This window comes from Petaurus breviceps, unplaced genomic scaffold, assembly GCF_028583685.1.
Source record: "Petaurus breviceps papuanus isolate PSGF00001 unplaced genomic scaffold, PetGlider_PUasm1.0 227, whole genome shotgun sequence".
NCBI lineage: Eukaryota > Metazoa > Chordata > Mammalia > Diprotodontia > Petauridae > Petaurus > Petaurus breviceps.
The window spans coordinates 13,930,853-13,950,007 of NW_027185896.1; positions in this window are offsets into that span (position 1 = coordinate 13,930,853).

A 19,155-nucleotide genomic window follows, 5' to 3' on the forward strand; every position below is an offset into this window, starting at 1 on the left:
AGACCCGAGTTTGAATTCTACATCAGATACTAGTTGGCTGACGCTGGGAGTTACATAACTTTGTTGTTGCTTCAGTTTACTTTTTGCTCAGCCTAGTTTCCTTATCTATAAAATGGAAATAACAATAGTACTGGCCTCACAGGGTTATAAGGATCAACTCTGATTTGATTGGCAAACTTTAAAGTTCTATATAAATGCTAGCTATTATCGTTTATGGAGTTAGCCTTTCACCCCCAAATCTATAAAACTTATTTCCTTATCCTGCTTGAAGCTGGCTAATTTTTTTGAGCATCAGGGCTATGACTTTACCAGTGGGAGGCAGTCATCCTGGGTGAGCTATTCTGGTTTCAGAACCCACGAGTCCTTTACTTTGTTCTCATTCACTTGTTTGCAGCTGACTTCCCACTGGTCAACTGATTTTTATATCCTAGAAATTATTTTTACTTGTAACTGCCATGGCCAATATCCTTTTGTCATCCTTAGTTCTCTGGAGGTTCTCCTAAGAGTTCAGGACTTTTTGCTGACAATACTTAACATTTAAACTTCAGTCATGCATTCTTCTAGGACAATGATGTCCAATTAGGGAATTCTGGAACCCTTTGGGGAGCCAAGGCCTGAACCCCAGGAACCTATGACCAACTAACTCACTTGAATGTGGGAAGATGGGTCATATCCCACCATTCCAGTAATAACCGTGCTAAGAGACAATCCTACACAACTACATTCAGTCTTATTCCGCTAGCGTTCACCCACTCCATCTCCTACCTTTCCCTATGCAAGTTCCTAATCTCCTGTCTTCTGAGAAGACTCTTATTCCTTTGGGGTAGTGGGGCCTAACCACTAACTGGTCACCTATGTCAGCAGCTGCACAGGTGCTATTTGGAAAATCTCATCCCCCTAATCACTGTGGATACATATTTGAAACATCCTTTTTAGTAAAACTGAAAATATTAAGAATATTTTCTTCCAAGTATACTTTCTATACTTGGGAAACTGAATGGAGCAAAAGCTAAAGCATTTCTTAGAGAAAGTGATTAATGATAAGATCATTAACTTCTGGAAGCTATGTTAATGGAAGGGAGAAGGCCCATTTGTTTAACTCTAGGAGTGAAGGGTGTGGTCCCGAAAGGAACAGGATGGTGACTTGGTTACTCAATAATTCTGGAATTTTAACCCCAAATTGCATTTTTGCATACTGTGAACTTTACCATACTCAAGATTCCTATAGATGTTACCCAAAATCTTATAGATGTTACCCAAAATCTTACTGAGGTAGAGAGCCAATGTGGAGGGCATGGAACTAAAGCCCATTTGGACAGCTTTCTATCTGAACTAGAAATGGCTAGTATTAAAGTATTTCTTTGACACCCCTGTGGAGCACACCTACCCTGTGTTTACATACCCCTATAGCATGCCCACAAGATTGTCCTTTAACTGTAGCAGGCACCCCTTGGAGGGCAAGCATGGGCCTCCCAGGAGGTGAAGGTAAAGTGCTTCACCATCCTTGTAGGTGGCCAGCAGGAGAAGCATGGATGGATTGCATATCCCATTGCAGATCCTGTTGCATTATCTTTTCACCAAAAACCATCCTTCTTCCAAACATGCTGAAAAGATCAAAATTAGTATTGCCACAAGTTACTACTGTGTTTATTTTACAATGTAATTGTTTTTACACTGTGTTGACTTTTTAAATAATACAGTCTGCATCTGCCTAGAGCCACCTCTCTATATCCTTGAATTGAGCTCAGAAATTTAGCTTTCCTTCTAGTTTTAAATAAAAGTTCTTTCTCATGCTAGTACCCTGCCCCCTGCACCTCAATGCTTCCTGGATGTCTGTCTGTTAAGCCTCAAACAACTTGCTGCCATCCCCAAAAGATATGTCATCTATCCTTGTCTATCTGTATAATAGGAGAGTTTTTAATCTCTTCTAAGGAGACAGCAATGCAGTAGTCTGGCAGTTGCAATGCCCTAGCAAAGACTATAAGATGTAGATGGGTACCATAAAAAACAATTAACATTCCTTAATTGTTAGAGGGGCAGCTACGTGGTGCAATGGATAGAGTGCCAGGTCTGGAGTTAGCAAGACTCATCTTCCTGAGGTCAAATCTGGCCTCAGACACTGTGTGACCCTGGGCAAGTCACTAAACTCTTTGCTTCAGTTTCTTCATGTGTCAAATGAGCTAGAGAAGGAAATGGCAAACCACCCCAGTATCTTTGCAAAGAAAACCCCAAATGGTGTCATGGAGAGTCAGACAGGACTCAACAACAAGTTGTTAGGGAATGCCAGCCCACTTTTCTTAGTATAACCAATTGTAATTCTCCTGCTCCAAACCCTACAACCTATCACTTTTTTCCATGCCTTCTAAGACTCCTTCATTGTGTGTCAGTAAATAGGGTCATCTCATCTTTGGTATGCTGGCTTTACTGAGGTGGACAGTGTGACCCAGTTAACAGTTATACATGTCACTGTTAAAAAACTAGTCTTGCTCAGAGCCCTATTTCTTTTGAGGGCATCATCACCCTCTCAGTCACCCAAGATTGAAATCTGAAAATCATCCTTGACTGTACCTTCTCCCTCAATACCCAGATCCCATCAATTGTCATGTCTTGCCAATTTTGTCTCCACAATATCTCCACCATCCATACTCTTTTCTCCACTCACACCCCTGCCACCTTTGTTTAGGTCCTCTTCAGTTCTCACCTGGGCTATGGAAATAGCCTGCTAACTGCTTCAGGTATTCTACACACTATAATCCACCCTCCATATTTCAGACAAATTGATTTTCCTAAAGTGCAGCTCAACCCTTACCACCTTAATAAACACCAGTGGCTCCCTATAACCTGTAGGAGTAATAGAAGCTACTCTTGGTTAGCATTTAAAGCCTTTCACATCTTGACTCCAGCCTACCTTTTATGTACATTCCCTGCACAGCCAAACAGGCCTTTTCCTTATGCAAACACAGCTTTTCATACACAAACATAATACTACGGAACATAAATGGTATAATACTATCCATTAAGCATGGATTTATACTGAAAAATTTCTGTTTAATTAAAAGAATTCACTCGTGTTTCATTCCTACTAAAAATAACTGCTTGTTGACTTAATTGAAGCTGTTATGCTTACTGATACAATGTTTTGGCCTTTTATTTTGTGTATCATTCAATAAAAATAAAAAACACCTACTTGTTTAGTTACATTGTCTAAATTAACTGAATAAATTATTAATAAACAGTTATTTGCAAATCTGCCTTATCCCTCAGTACAGATATTTTTTAAAAATTATGAAGTATATTCAATCACCTTACTCTTGCGAGCAAAAAAGGGGTTTTTGTACTGTTAATAACAAACATTTAAATTTTTAAATATTGTTTATTATTTCTGCTTTATCTTATTTTTAAATGTCTATTTTGTGTATAATTTAATGTACACATTAGTATAATAGCATGTATAATTTATAAATGTATGTACATTTGGTGTGTGTTTTGAGCTGGGCTTTATTCTGACTGGGCCCCTAGTTGATGTTCAATATTGGAATGACCTATAAGTCATTCAGCAGTAATTAAAAGAAGTCTTACTTACTGGAGTAGGATGATAAGCAAGGATAAACATTACTGGTGGTGGAGTGGAGTGGCAACCACACTGGCATGCCCAGGATGGCTGATAGCACAGGTTCTTAGATCTGCTTTACTAGGAAAGATAACTGTTGAAGGAGTCAATAATCTCTTTTTAATCACATTCATTGGTTCAGGGGAAAAGACAGCACCCTGAACTTCAGAGAAAATCCAAGCAGATAAATAAAGACCAACAGACAGGGCTCCTGAATCACAGCAGTATTGATACATACTTTACATACATCCCTGGATTCAGAGATCCTTTACATCTGAGCAGTCAGGGAGCTCTAAACATACGAACCAGGGAATCACAAGATCCTTCTCATAAGTGAGCCCCCAAAGCAAAATACCAACTTGAAGTATATATATATATATATATATATATATATATATATATATATATATATATATATATATATATAATTCTCAGAGCCAGAGGGCATAACAACCCTCCTGACTCAGTGCCTAAATAGAAATTAACAAAAGGTGTGAAAGCCTTCCCACAAGCCAGCCTCCCCTAAGCAAGCTTCCTTTAATGGGCTCCTCCTGAGGCCAGTCAACGTGTAGGGAAGATCTTAAATCCTGTTAAAATTTCATGGAGTTGTGAATTAGTTCAACTATTGTGGAGAACAATTTGGGACTGAACCCAAAGGGCTTTAAAACTACTGGTATGCATACCCTTTGACCCATCCCCCAAGGAGATCAAAGGAAAAGGAAAAACATATTTCTATCAGCTTGTTTTTTGTGTTGGCAAAGAATTGGAAACTGGGAGGGTGTCCATCACTTGGGAAATAGCTGAACAAGTGATGGTATATAAATGTGATGGAATATTATTTTGCTGTGAGGAATGAAGAGGGGGATAGTTTTAGGAATACCTGGGAAGATTTATATGAACTGATACAGTGTGGAACCAAGAGAACAGTCTACACAGTAACAGCAGTATTGTAAAGGTAATCAGCTTAGAAAAGATTTAGTAATTGATCTGTACAATGATCCACCATAATTCCAAAAGACTTGTGATACAAAATGCTCTCCACCTCTAGACAGAGAACTGATGAAATAAGAGTGCAGACTGAAGCATATTTTTCCCTTTATTTTTCTTGCTTTTTTCCCCCTGGAGCATGGCTAATGCAGAAAGATGTTTTACATGACTTCGTATGTATAATGGGCATCATATTTCTTACCTTCTCAATGGATGGGGAGGAGGTAGAAGGAGGGAGAGAAATTGGAAATGAAAATTTTTAAAAATTTAAAAAACAAGGATAGGCATTGAGGGCATCTTGAGTTGATGTAGCTAAGCCAAGTTCTCTTGTATGAGTTGCCCATCATTTTCTACTAGCCAAGCATCAAAGGGTTTTTGGAGCTCCTGATGTCTCTTCTGTATTTGGATGTCCAGGAAGTAGTCAATAGCCTGATCCTTCAGTCTCCTGAGCCAACCAAGTTGTGAGGATGGTCATAATACCTTATGAGGAAAAAAACTATCCTAACTTGCCTAGGAGCAGAGATTAGGGTATTTCTCCTACCTTAGGGTCCACTCTCCAAATTTTTGAAAATTACTTTTAGATACCAGTTTAAAAAAAGTTTTAAGGAGACACCCTGTATATAAGCATGTGTATTGGTTGATATGTGTGTATATATAAATATACACGAAAAGGAAAAATGTGTAAAATATATATACACACACATATATATACATACATACACACACACACACACATATATATATATATACATGTGCATATACACATCTCTATGTAATTACACATCTATATAAATGGAAAAAAAAACTGGCTTAGTAGTCAAGCAAATCGCTTGACCTTTGACTTCGGCTTCTTCATCTGTGACCTGAGGAGAGTTGTCTTGATGGCCCTTTGTAATGTAATGCATGGAAAGGCAACTTCCCAAGGTTCAAAATACCAGCATAGGTGCTCTCCATTTTATTCAGTGGCAAATTAAGAACAGAGAAGGTCAAAACATGACATCATTCAAAATACAGCATTTACTAAGTGTGATTAAATAATCTCCAAGTACTACCCCACCCCAGGACCTTCCAATCATTCAATCAATTACAAAGTCTCTGTTCTAAATACTTCTCCACCCCTAGGCAGTACCTTCATTTGGTCCATCACAAAGCACAAAAAGGTCAAAAGTTCCCCACCCCTGATCACAATTGAATCTACCCCAGAGTTACATCAAGTTTAAGCACAGCACTTAATACCCAAATGGAGGTCTTTTCTTCATCTTGACACAGGCAAGTTCTCAGCAATCTTAGTTCCTGGTGAGACAAGGCTTAGCAAGGCCACAAGATACATTGCCAGTCTCTTCATTAATTCATCCTCTGTCTGCAGAACAGTCCTAGAACCCCTAAAAACATTAGCAAAACCCTCTCCCAGAATTTCTGTAAACATACAACAAGAAAATCCTTCTTCAGGGCTTCTGAACCAACAGAAAGGTTCCCAGACCCCTGCAACAACAGCACTGTCCTTCACCAGTGGACAGTATTCATTCTGTTTGCAGGACAGTCTCCAGACCCCTGCAACAACAGCACTGTCCTTCACCAGTGGACAGTATTGACTCTCTGTCTGCAGGACAGTCTCAGGGCTTCTTAACCAAAAGCCAGGTCCCAGGACTTCTTCAACAAAAGGACTGTCTTTCACCAGTGGACAAATCTGGCAAAACAACATCAAAACAGACAGACAAAGTACCAGCAAAACAGCCATGTCTCCTCAGTCCTTGGCAGCTCAGGGGGCAAGTCTCAAAAGTCCAGGGCAATTCAAAGTGGCTCCCAGCAATTCTCTCAGTCTCTCTCTCTGCCTCCACAAGGTGCTGCTTCCAAAAAAAAGTTCTTCCGCCTCTCTCTTGTCTCTCCAAATCTACGTCACCAGCTCCTCCCAGTTCAGGACTTTCTTTTTATATCAACAAGTCCATCCCACAGGTGGGATTAACAAGCTCTGGGTTTTAACACAATCAATTTGAAAACCAAGCCAATACAGGGGAATCTTTAATTGCCATTACTATCACACCCTTCCAGCTCTATATCTATAATCCTATAACTACTGTGCTAAGGTGTGCATTGTAAAACACAAAAATAGAAATGAAAAAGTATGAGATGAGACTTTATTAACAGTACAAATGCTTTTGTTAAGTATTACTAATAATAATACTTTTAGAGCAGTGTGATTGAATATATTTCATAAGTTATTAAAATCTTAGTTCTTTACCCTGTGAGAGAACAATTTGAAGTTCTGATTCTAAGTACAGTTTATCCTGAAGACCTTAAAGGTTTTAACGGCTGTTGTAGCTGAAAAAGAGACCTCACAAAGATACATCGATCCAAATGGGAGAAGTGCATTATTGAATGCACTGAATAAATGATGACATTCATTTTTCAGTCCCATCTACTAATGATGCAAAGATTTTGTTGTATTTTAACAAATTTCCATCATCTCATGTTAATAGTTTGTTTTTACAACTAATCAGAAAGTTGCATTTTTTACATTTTTAGCAAGTGAGTTCCAAACCCAATGAAATTCTTCTTTTGTAACATTTTAAAATTCTATTTTCTTGTTTTTCAAGTATACCAGTATCAGTTTTCATAGGTGACATCATTTTTGGCAACAAATACTTGGTTTCTAAGTGTCTTGCTAATTGGAATGACTTCAGCCATTAGGTAAGATCTCAAGGCACAACATACATTTAAGGTGAGGTTCATTGATAATGGTATTGCATATAAATCCATATGACCAGTAATTTTTTTGATCTTTTCGAAGATATTTGGGTGACTGTTTTAAATTGTCTTTGTTGTTGCCTTGTGATGGGGCTGACCAAGAAACCATACTAAGAGTTGGACAGGGGCTAGCTTTGCTATTTCCATGTTTTTCGATTATGCTTGAAGCATTTATTAGTATTATCTTGAAACTTTTCTTTGCTGGAATCTCTTTAAATTACTTGTCCATTTTATGAAGGTTACTCTAGTTAAACCTAGATAAAATGCTAATTCATAAATCCAATTAAAACTGAACATGTCATATTATGCTGAAGGTGAGCAAATGAATTGTCACCCCCTTTACATTGTGAAATGCCCACCCCTCCCCTCCAGGATACCTTTTACCTGATATATGGACCAATCATAGGCACTTATACTAGTCCATATAGTAAACATTAATAAAGTAGTTTTAGATAAAATAAAGAGAAATTCCATTTTCATCCCACATGCCTATGGATAACCTCACCTTGAAGATCACTTTGGAGACTATTGAACTAGAGAAAAAATTAGTAGATTGTTGCCACAGACCATATGGATGTTTTTGAGAGTTGCTTGTAGGGTGTTGCAATAGAAATAGGAAACACCATCCCAGTGTATACATTCTTCACTAATCCTTCCTTCCTCTATAATCTTTGGACATTCCAGTGTAAAAGAGAAATTGCCTTTCATTTTGAACTTTTCTCTCATGTGCTCTTTCTGCCTTAACAGAAACCTGGATCTACCCACATCTTACCATGGGGAGGCAGTATGGTGTAGTGGGAAAAAAACAAAACCCCAAACCCAAAAGCCATCATGCCTTGGCTCTGCCTGGAAATTGTGTACTTAACTATCTTATCAGCCAGAGCTCTCTCCAGGGCCTTATTAATAGTTTCCGTACTGGGCCTGGAGTTAGGAAGATCACAGCTCAAATCTCTGGATTATCCTGGCTCTGGAAAGGAATCTTCCCTGGGCCTCGTTAGCCACAACTCCTTCCTATGTGTTCCAGGAGGTCTCACCCTTGGGCCCAAACTTTCTTTTTTCCCTGTTTCCCCACAAGAGGTCCTGAAATTCCTGGCTCTTCCTGATCCTCAAGGTTGCTTAGCTCCTTAGTTCCAGAGATTTTTACTCCTATCCCTTACCAATTTCTTACTACTTTAGGCTAATCCTCCTTCTACTGTGCTTCTTATTGGCTGATTCTCCCATACATTTGCCTTTCTCTTTCTTCCTTCTGCTATTACATGATCCAGACCATAAGAGTATATTTCCTAGGCTTTATTCACAAGGGAAGAGTCATATACAGAGACTGTAAGAAATAGATTGTGGGCCACAGAGATTATATATACAAAAGTCTCTCCAGAATAATCTTGATAGTTAATCTAATTTATAACTAAAGTTCCAGTATGGTCCCATGATTATCTCTAGGCCAGGAGCCCAAGCTAGCTTGTAGCTCCCAAAAGAGAATGATGACTTTCTTCTGTGACTTTCCTGCTGGTTTGGGATTTGGCTGCTCAGCTATTATGGACTAAACTCATTCCTTGGTTTATAATCCTGAGCTCTCTTTTAGCCATTGAGAAAGCCTTCTGATCACAGGCTGAGTTGTTGGTATTCTGACCATATTCATTTCTACCTAACTGGTTGTCTAACTAACCTATCCCCAGGCTCCATTCCCAAGAGCAAGGCCAGTGAAAATGAATGAATAAATAAGACAGGAATCCAGATCTTGGAGAACAGATAATGAAACCTATTTCCCTTCTTTACCCAGAGAGGTTGGGGACCATGGAGGCAGAAAGGCAGGGTGGTCAGTAACATATACGTTGAGGGGAGAGGGAGTGCACGATGATAGAGAGAGAAGAAACCAGAGCTAGATAACCAGGCCTAAAAGTCTGTATGTAGATCTAGGTTAAGGTTACATAGGAGTCCTTAAGGTATTTAGGGCTTTTTTTTTCTGGGTCCATGTCAAAATTGTCAGCACCTTTTAAAAGTGGTAATGTGCTTGTCCTTTTCCTGGGCCATCTGGAGTCCACCACGGTACCCCATTTCCTTTGGTAGCCATGGCCATCTGACATGGACCTAATAGTCAAGTTAAATGCCTGAAAACCTGCCTACAAAGTGACTTTGAAACAACCCTGTGTGGTGAGGAGTGTGAATAACTTAATAACTTCTTATTTTAGATCATGGAAGCAGCTTGTCCATAACCACTCAGCAAAGAAGCATCAAGACCAGAATTCACACCCAGAGCTCATCTACCCTTCTTTCTACCTCATCAGATTGCCACTAGGGAGCACATTTTTCAGCCAGGTCTTGTTTTAAATCCCCCACTAACAACACATTCACTCTTGTCCACACCCTCGTGGTCCCATCCCTGGAACTTCTCTGTTCTCCAATGCAAGGCCTTCCTGCTCTCCTCCCCAGAGCTGGACACAGCCCCTGACCTGGAATTCCTGTCCTGGGTGGTCCTCGTTGCCTGGTGCAGAGTTGCCACAGGCCAGATTCTGGGGAAGAGAAACAGAAGAGGGATGAGAATAATAACAAGGCACGGACAGGACTTGGGGTGACCCAGAGGGCCTCACTGGGCACATTCCTCCCTGCTTCTTGTCCATCCTTTAGAGACAGGCGATCTAGGTCTGACCAGTAGAGGATTCACTTCCGGCCCTGCAGTCAGCCAGGGCTGGATAGAAGCCATCAGGAAGAAGGAAAGAATGAGACTTAACGACCATAAGATGTCACCTACATTTGGTGCCAAGAACAACGAAGGCTGTGCCCAGCAGGCAAGCGAGAGCCTGGGCCTACTCCTACATCATTGCTCTGTGGTTGGAACCAAAATCTTATACCTTGCAGTCACTCAATGGAGTGCCTCAGAACAGGCAGCCAATGAAAATGGGCAAAGCCTCCCTTGCTTACCTGGGCATCAGCCTCCTCGCCGCAGCAGGATGTACCTGTGGCCCATTATTCCCAGGGTATTCTTTATCTGTGGCTTATTTGCCCCTTAGTTGCCACACCTCTCTGGCACCCTGGTTCTTCTCCCATTATAATATAGTGGAAAAATTCTGGATTTCATTCATTCAGCAACTTATAAAGTGCCTATCATCCCGATGATAATTGACATGAAGAAAAATTTCCTTTTGCCCCAAAGCATTGTCAAAAAGAAAAATGATTAAGAAAAACAAAGGACAGGAAAGGAAGGAAGTAGGTTAATTATTTGTTGATTAACTCATATTCTATAAATATGAAGTACTCAACTCTCTGCCAGGCCCTGAGTGAGACATTAGGCATACAAAGATAACACAGGACCCAGCCCTTCTTCTTGAACAACTAGACCATTTAAAAGCAGAATCACAGAATTTCTGAGCTGGAAAAGACCTTAGAGATAATTATGAATAGGAAACCAAAGCCCAGTAGTGAAGTCACTTGCTCAGGAACATGTGCCTTGTACACAGCTAAGCCCAGAGTTGGTTTCCAGTCCACTGTGCTTTCTACACAAACTGCATCGAGATTCCAATCTATATGAGGTGACAGGTGGGGAATAGGATGGAACACGACTAAGTATGGTTCCAGGTAGAAGGCAATAGGGCCCAGCCTGGCTCTGAGGCCTTTTAGCAGAATTAGCTTAGACAAGTCACCAACCTCCTCTTACCACCATCCATGACTGAAAGCCATTGGTAACCCCCTTCTTCTGATTTTCCCAGAGCATTTTGCACACCTACTGTACCATTCTACCTTGTATCATGTTTATTTATGAACATATGGCATTGATTCTACTAGAATGTAAGAACCTTAGAAGAAGAGATTCATCTTTATATGCCCCGTACCAAGCAGAGGGGCCTGCATATGGTAGGTGGTGTAGTGGACAGAGTGCTGAACTTGGAGTCAGGAAGACTTATCTTCCCAAGTTCAAATATGGCCTCAGACACTGACTAGCTGTGTGACCCTGGACAAGTCACTTAACCCTGTTTACCCCAGTTTCCTCATCTGTAAAATGAGCTGGAGAAGGAAATGACAAACCATCCCAGCATTCTTGCCAAGAAAGCCCCAAATAGGATAACAAAGAGTCAGACATGACTGAGATGACTAAACAACAAATACATATCCAAAGAACTAATTCAATTTTCTGAATCAAGTCAGTCCTTTGGAGAAAGATACCTCACCTTTTTGTGAGAGGTCTTGGAAAGGCAGTTTGGCTGAACTGAAGCATAATTAAGGGAGCTAGGTAGTACAGGCGCTGGGCCTGGAATCAGGAAGACCTGATTTCAAATCTAACTTCAGACACTTACTAGCTGTGTGACCCTGGGCAAGTCATTGAACCCTCTTTGCCTCAGGTTCATCAACTGCAAAATGAGCAAGAGAAGGATGTGGAAAACCACTCCAGTGTCTTTGCCAAGAAAACCCTAAATGGGGCCACAAAGAGCTGGTACACAACTGAAATGATGGAACAATGTGTATATGTGTGTATGTGTATGTATGAATGTGCGTGCATGTTTGTGTGTATGTGTGTATACATACATATATGTATATGTGCATGTGTGTTCTGCTGACAAACGAGCAGCCATGGGGAAGGAGCCTTGCATTTGGAGTCAGAGGCTGTGGGTTCCACTAACTGCCTGTGTGGTCTAGTGTTGTCCTTTCAGCTCCCTTGGCCTCAATTTCCTTTCTCCTCATCTGTAAAATGCAGGGCTGTACAACAGGAGGTCCCTCCCAGCCATAAATCTATACTCCTACGAAGGAAGAGGGTGAGCCTCTCTGTAAAAGTAACACAAAAATACTCCCCCTATAAAAATAATCATAGCTTGCACTTGTACAGATGTTCACAGCTCTTTCTTCCTCAAAGCCTTGTGTGGTAGGGAGTACACATATTATTATCATTTTATGGAGGAAACTGAAGCCAGAGAAGGAAATGACTTGCCTGTACAGGTATGGAGGAGTTAAGCCTGGGGTCCTCTGGCTCCTGGGAGGGCTTCCTTCCACTTGGCTTCCCTGGAGGAAAGAGACCCCATCTAGTCCAGAAGCTGGAGTGGCAGGGCAGGGCCACTCTGTGGATTTAGAATGAGAAGATCCGAGTCCAAACCCTAGCTCTGCTACTACCTTAGGCGTGGCATTTCTCCTCCCTGGGCCTCAATTTCCTCTTCTGTAATATGAGGGAAGTGAACTAGATGATTTCTAAGATTTCTTCCAGGTCTAAAGCCTGAGACTTTTTGCACTGGGATTCTAACAGACTTTGAGAAATGCTCCTCACAGTATGGTGTAGAGGACAGGAAACGGGACATTGACTAGCTGTGTGAACCTGGGAAAGTGACTTAACCTCTCTTTTGTCTCAGTTTCCTTATCTGTAGAATGAGAGGTTTGGACCTGGTGGCCTCTAAGAAGGTCTCTTCTGGTTTAAAATCTAAGATTCTATGATATTTGAGAATTTAGGGAAGTTATTTGTTGCAGAATATAGTTTTTTAAAAAATTCTTTTTATAAAACCTTCCTCTGCTATGTAAGCTCTTTGTTAGAATATAAGCTCCCTGAGGGCAGGTGCTATTTTTGCTTTTTAAAAAAAATTATCTCCAGTGTGCAGTAGCATACCAGGCACATAGTAAGAGATTAATTATTGACTAATTGGTTGTGGGCAATCTGCTTCAAAGAGGTGATAGGGTGCTATTCGGTGGAAAATTTGTCCCAGATTTCTGTAGGAGTCAGAGGTTGAGGTCAAGTGAAATGACTCCTAAAAACTTTATACCTTTGGTTTCTTTGGGGTCTTGGTGAGAGTGCCTGGTAGATCATAGGATTTGGAGTTGGGAGAAACCTTAAGGGTCATTTTCCAACTCCTCCATTTTGCAGAAGAATCCATTGAGCCCCAGAAAGGAGAAATAACTTGGTCAAGATAACTCACCTGGTGAGTGGTAATACTGAGAATTACCTGCAGGGCTTCAAATGCCAGCCCTGATGTTTGTCCCTCCATGCCCTGAACACACTGCTTGGGAACAAGGAGGATACCCAGAATCCATCTCTAAAGGGCCCCCCCCCCGTCTATTTAGGAAGATGTCAGATAGGGAATAACATGCAAACCACATAAAATAGGATAGCAAGTAAAAATCGGATGGATAGAAGCCAAGGGCTGTAAGGGCAGGGGAAGCAGATCAGCTTGTAGATGACTCACTTTACCAGAAGATTTGGTTTCAGAAGCAGCTCTGCTTCCATGATTTGGCTGTAAACGCCCAGAGGTTGGGCCTGTTTTCTTCTCTTGTATTCCACAGCACTGGTGGTTGTTGTTTGTCCTTTGCTCTGGAAGAGGACCATGACATCAGGGAGATGATGCCATGATGTGCAAGTGAATTGGATTTAAGTGAGGTAGAACTGTGCAAAGTCACCAGCCTCACTTTCACCTCCAGAGCCACCTAGGTCAGGTGGCAAGATATAGATCAGGATGATTGGAGATGGCCCCCAGTCTAAGTAGTTAAGCAATATTAAACAATGAACCCATTAAAGGTACTCTCAGAACATGTAAGATTTGAGAAGCCTTTCTTAGGGTTAAAAGTAATAGTAAATATTATTACCACCTATCTTTCAAAACTTCCAGAAGCCGATTAAACTACCTATTAAAGCAACAACACTCTGACTACCTTACCCCAGCAGCTTTCCACAGCCCCTCCAAACAGCAGAATTTCCTCTACAAAACCCTAATCTGGTGCTTGTAGCAGCAACCCCACTGGCACACCCAGGATGGCTGCCGGCATAGGTTCTTAGATCTGCTTTACTAGGAAAAATAGTTGTTTAAGGTGGCAACAATCTTTTTAAATTATATTCACTAGTTCAGGGGAAAAGTCAGCACCCTAAACTTCAGAGAAAATCCAAACAAAGAGAATAGAGAAAATACAAGCAGAGAAATAAAGACCAACAGTCAGGGCACAGATCAACAGACAGATCCATCTGTCTGACCAAGGCAATACATACTTAGTTACCAGAGAGAGAAGCACCAACATCTGGGTTTTGCTTTTTTTTTTTTGGTGGGGGGAAAGCAGGGCAATTGGGGTTAAGTGACTTGCCCAAGGTCACACAGCTAGTTTTTGTGTTAAGTGTCTGAGGTCATATTTGAACTCAGGTCCTCCTGACTCCAGGGCTGGTGATCTATTCGCTGTACCACCTAGCTGCCCCAACGTCTGAGTTTTTCAAAGCAAGGTGAGCTGGGGAGGCTCCTTAACAGCTACCCAGAGTCTCATCTGGTCAAATCACAAGAACACTCTTCCAATGAGTGATATATATATATACCCTTTTGAGAGGCAGAGGGCATCACAATCCTCCTGACTCAGTGCCTACTTAGAAATTAACAAAAGGCGTGAAAGCCTACCTACAAGTAAGCAAGCTTCCCTTAATGGGCCCCACCTGAAGTCTATTAATGGTCAGGGAAGATTTTATATCCCGTTAACATTATAGTGCCTTACTGTAACACTGAAGTAACCATGGTTTTCAAAGGCCATCAGAGTTTAAATCTGACAAGCTCTACCAGGCTCAAAGTATGATCAAGACTGAACTATCCAAGTTCAACCCATTTAGGGAGGTTCGTTATTGATAAACAGTATGGACACTAAGAGATTAATTATTTGGTGAGGGAAATCCACAAAGCAAACAAAAACCTTTAAATGACCTTTGATCCTATAAAGGCTGCTTCTGTTATCAGTGGGGAAGTAGCAGAGGAGTGGTGGGAAAAGGCCTAGTGTGTAGCATCAGTATTTAGACTACCTATAATTATTAAGCTTGTCGGGATTTGAATATTGTCCAATGCCATGAATTGATGTGGGCAGCTAGGTGGTGCAGTCGATAGAGCACTGGGCTTGGAATCAGGAAGATTCCTCTTCCTGAGTTCAAATCTTCCTCAGACACTAGCTGTGTGACCCTGGGTGAGTCATTTAACACTCTTTGCCTCGGTTCCTCATCTGTTTAAAAAAAAAAATGAGTTGGAGAGGGAAATGGCAAACCATTCCATTATCTTTTCCAAGAAAACCCTAAATGGGGTCGTGAAGAGTAGTACATGACTGAAATGATTGAATAACAATAGCTCTGGGTAAAAGAGTCACTAAGGACCCAAAGAATTTGGGTGAATTCATATGAATTAGAATCTTAGAATTCTGAAATGTCAGATTCAGGAAAGCAGCCCAGGGGTCATTCGGGCCAAGCCACATCTAAAAAAAGCATCCCTTCTTCCAACACTGATATAATTCAATTCAACAAACATTCCTTATGTTCCTATTATTCCACTCAGCTATATACTAGAGACAAAACTGAAGCAGTCCCTCCCTCCAGGAGATAAAGAAATACCAGGTAATTTGAAGAGAGGATCAGGGAAAGCTTCAAAAAGAAGGTGACACCTGGGGCTGGATTTTGAAGAACATAAGAATTCTGTTGCAAAGTTGAAAAGAGAATATATTTCAGGCCTGGAGGCTACTTATGGAAATGTGTGGAGGCAGAAGGAAGGATGTCAAATTTGGAGAACAGCTAGTTGCCCAGTTTGGCTGAAATATAGAAAGAATGGTTTGAAATGAAGTTGGAAAGTTGGTGGGAAATGGAGTCTAGAGGGCTTTATATGTTGGGCTAAGGGATTTGTATTTTCTTTTTAAAAATGTTTTGTTAATTCCTTGACTATTATGATTACATCATAGTAATTTCCAGAAATATCTCTCCACAAACAACCCAAATGAGCCCTTGAAACAACAAATCATACAAAACCAACCAACAGAGTGTAATATATGTACTATTCTATACCCATAGTCTGCCAACTCTCTATTGAAAGGAGGGAGGTACTCTCTTTATTTTACCAAATAGGGGAATCAGGAGCCACTGAAGATTTTTGAGGAAGGGGGTCCCACCATAATCAGACCCATAGAGTAAGAAGGATTATTTTGGCACCTGGATAGAGGATGAATTGAAGACAAGATAACCTAGAAGTTAGGAGACCAGTTAGCAGACTGCTACAGATGGGCAAAAAAGACCCTCAAATTTAGAAGTTAAGGGGTAACCTTTTAGAAAGCAGTTTCAGTAGGGCTGTAAGCCTGGTTGCAAGGGGTCAAGACATGAGTTAGTAGTGAGGCCTTGGCAGCACTGATTATGAAATACTTCCTCTGCACAAGAAATTGATTCTGACCTTTTCAGAGGACCTCTGATGATGGGAAGCTCCATAGCGAGTGAGTGGGGAAGCTCATTGCTCCTCTGGGCAGCTGACTGGCGAAATGACTTTGTTTATACTGACATGAAACCAGCAAGTTGCTTATGAACTTTTGGTGACTCAGTTTCTTTATCTGTAAAATAAGGCAATTGGACTAGGTGATTGATAAGGTCTCTTCCATCTCCAAATCTATAATTCTATGAAATTTCCCTTCCTAAGACTTCCCCTCATTACCCTGAATTATACTGAATATATACCCCAGGAGAACAGGTCTAATCTTTCTTCCACAGAACAGCCCTTCAGTACTTGAAGACAGTAATTATGTCCAGCAAGTTTTCTCATCTCCAGGATAAACATCTCTAATTCCTTCTAACGATCCACTTAAATCCAATTCATGTGCAAGTCAAGACATCAGCTGGTGATATCTTTGGCCCTCTTTGAGAATGAAGGACAAATAACAACAATATAATATGGCCTCCAGGGCGGCTAGGTGGTGCAGTGAATAGAGCACCAGACCTGGAGTCAGGAGGACCTGAGTTCAAATCTGGCCTCAGACACTTAACACAAAAACTAGCTGTATGACCTTGGGCAAGTCACTTAACCCCATCTGCTTTGCCTTCCCCCCTCCAAAAAAGAAAATAATAATATGGCCTCCAGTCATCCTGGTCACCCTCCTTTGAATCTTCTCCAAACCGTCAAACATCTTTCCTAAAAGGTAACACCCATAATTGAACATGCTCCAGATGTGGTCCAATCAGGGTAGAAGAAAGTAAGGCTATCAATTACCTCTCTTTCTCGGGATGGGACTCTTCTGTTTATGAAACCTAGCTGTTTTTTGTCCATGATATCCCACTATTGACCCCATATCTTTGTCACACAGACCTATGTCTTGCCATGTCTCTACCATACCCCTTCCCCATCCTATAACTGTACAATTAATTTTTTTTAAAGTTAGTTGTAGGAATTTCCATTTGTTTTTATTAAATTTCATCTCATTGGACTGAATTAATAATTTTGTCTGATTGATATATTTTTGGATGTATCTTGTGTAAGGTGGGGGGGAACTAGGCGGTACAATAGATGGAGCACTGAACTGGGAATCAGGGAGACTCATTCTCCTGAATTCAAATCTGGCCTCAGACACTTACTAGCCTTGTGACCCTGGGCAAGTCCCTTAACCCTGTTGGCCTCAGTTTCCTCATCTGTCAAATGAGCTGAAGAAGGAAATAGCAAACTACTCTAGTATCTTTACCAAGAAAACCTCAAATGGTATCATGAAAAGTCAGACACAACTGACGTGACTGAACCACAACAAAATGTTTTTAGATCCTTATTCTATCACCCAGTGTATTAGCTTTCCTTTCTAACTCTATGGGTTGTTAAAGCAGAAACATTAGATATATTCTACTTAACCCTAGAGGGAAGAATTAGAGCAGTGGGTGGAAGTTGTAATTTTAAAAAGTAAATTTAGGCTTAATATAAGAAAAAAACCCCAACCCTTCCTAACTTGATAATTAGAGTGATCAAAAATTTTAATGAATTGCCTCAGGAGGTGGTAAGTTTATCCCCATAATGATGAGGGTATTGGTGATGATGATAATAAGCGACCTCATTGAAAGTTTTCAAGAAAAAAATAGCGTCGAAGAGATCCCTATTGAGGCACAATTTTGACTAGATGGTCTCTGAAGTTCCTTCTGTGATTCTGTGTATTTCTTTTTTTTTAAATTTTTATTTATTTATTGCTTTTTGGAGGGCAATTGGGGTTAAGTAACTTGCCCAAGGTCACACAGCTAGTTTTTGTGTTAAGTGTCTGAGGACGGATTTGAACTCAGATCCTCCTGACTCCAGGGCCGGTGCTCTATTCACTGCGCCACCTAGCCGCCTTATTCTGTGTATTTCCTAAATTCAATAAGCATGTCATCTAGCCAGTGTAATCCAATAAACATTTGTTAAGTGCCTATGTGCTAGGCATTGTGCCAAGTAGTGGGATACAATCGATAAAAAAGACAGTCCCTGCCCTCAAGAAGCTTACAAAGCACAAAAGGAGCAAAAGAGGCCAGAACGTGAGGATGGGACACCAGGAGATACCCAGCTTGTGGAGCTGAAACCAGACAGAGCAGCAGATGGCGGGCCTGAGAGTTTAGTTTCTGCCCCGTATGAAGGAAGGCATTGGAAGGGGCTTGGCTTTCCATCCCCCAGCCCTCCAGTCAGAGGGGAGAGAAGTCTGAAGGAGGTGGTGACATCAGTCAAGGCTAGAGTTACAAGCATGGCGATGACCTTAGAGGTGATGAGCTTAACCTTGGGGGGGGGGGGCATCTTGTCCTTTGTCATCTGTGCTTTCAGGTTATTGATGAAGATGCTGCCTTGTACAGACTCAACCATGGGGTCTTCCACTAGAGATTGACATCCAGAACTATTTCAGTCTACTCATTGCTACTCTCTGGGTCATTCAGCCATTCCCTAATCCACCACATCTCCATTTTATCTTTTATTTTATTTTTATTTTTTAGTGTTTGAATTTTCAAATCAAACCGTTTCCAGTCCTTTGCCAACTTGTAATTCACTGTTCATTGAGCTTTTGGTTTGGAGCCCAAGCTGCAGCATGAAACTGGACACCCAGATGACTTATTTTCACCCCTTATTGTCATCTCCTCCTCC